The sequence below is a fragment of the Aulonocara sp. 'chitande type north' Nkhata Bay genome, linkage group LG17 (assembly GCF_057382095.1).
Source record: "Aulonocara sp. 'chitande type north' Nkhata Bay isolate Kocher_YH1m ecotype deep benthic linkage group LG17, A_spYH_male_GT1.1, whole genome shotgun sequence".
NCBI lineage: Eukaryota > Metazoa > Chordata > Actinopteri > Cichliformes > Cichlidae > Aulonocara > Aulonocara sp. 'chitande type north' Nkhata Bay.
Genome location: NC_141360.1, coordinates 34,136,080 through 34,137,602, shown reverse-complemented (window position 1 = coordinate 34,137,602; position 1,523 = coordinate 34,136,080).

The window sequence follows — 1,523 nt, the reverse complement described above, 5'->3', positions numbered from 1 at the left end:
CTTTCTTTGTCTTGTCTTATTTTGCATTTGAGCCCTATTCTACATTCATCCAACAAACTTGATTTTTTTTCATAATCCATTGACAAAAGTTTCATACCCGCAGAAAAATATCCATGCGCTATGAAAGATCTAATCTCAAGACATTTTTAGGATCAGTTCACCGATGTCTCAATGAAAAAAGCATGTTTTAAAAAAAAAAAAAACTTTTTTGCAGCACGGATCGGTTTATTTTTACGGACCGGCCTTTAAGGTGTCGCGGATAAATACAACAAAATAAAACCAGTACCGGCACCAAAATAAAAAATTATCCATAACACACGGAAACTGAGGTAATAATAAAAACAATAAATATTAACAATAAAAAGGAATAAAAACCCTAAAAACCATAAATTTCACACCTGAACCTCAACACTCGCCGCCCGATACCAAACGACTCACGGACCGGTACCAGTCCATGGCCCGGGGGGTTGGGGATCGCTGCTCTGAAGTATTTGTAAATCATAATGGTGAATTTAACCTTAGGGATGAAAGATGTTTAAAAACTGTTGTTCATCCAATGGCCTCTGGAGTCTGTGAGTCAACATGTTTTCTATAGCTGTGGTCACAATCGCAAAGACTTCTGTTGCCATGTAAGTCAATGGGAGAACGGATGGCGACAGCTAAAGTGCTCATGTTCTTTGAAAGGTCAATTTTATTAAGACAAACTGCACCTCTAGTGTCTTATTAGTCGGCTAGTTGATACTTATTAATATGTTTGTACAATGGAATTCACCCATACAATTTATAGACATAGCTTGCCTAGAAAGCTATAGCCTAGAAAATTTGGCGGCTGTGTATTCCCTGACCAGTTGATACATGTGGTTGCGGGCTGTGACCAGGTGAAAACAGCGTGCTGTACAAAAACCATGCTTGTGATTGCTTTGCTCTCTAGTAGATTGCAGCAGTTGCCCACAGTTTGTTCAGAAAATGCCAACTTGTCTGTAAATGTTTGCCAATTGTTCTGAGCTGTAGTAAAATTTGGAGAAAGTGCAACACAATCCAGAAACGGGGAACGTTTGCCTTCAAAGTAAAAAGTTATGCCTTTCCCTGCAACCATTGAATTTCAAAAGTGAAAAAAAATGTTTACTTTGACAGCAAAAGTTCTCCACTTCTGGTTTGTGTCATACTTTTCAGTTTCAAATAGTTTGCGAGTGTTTGCACACAAGTTGGGATCTTCCATGTAATCTACTGGAAACCATGGCAATCTGCAAGCAACCAAAGCATTCAAGGTTTTTCGTGCAGCGTTGTATAGCTATTGATGACCAAGAGCTATAATGCAATGTCAAAATGCATGGTCCAGAAACACATGAGCCGGCCTTTTAAGTAGTCTGTGGTTGCAATAACAATTTCTAAACTCAATAACAGAACAGTCAGTTTTGAGGCTTTGAAGAAAAATATTTATTACAAGCGTTTTTACATCACAAAGCATTTTTGCTGATTATTTCAGAGCAATGGTAGTGAACAGCTGGGCTGAATATGGAAAA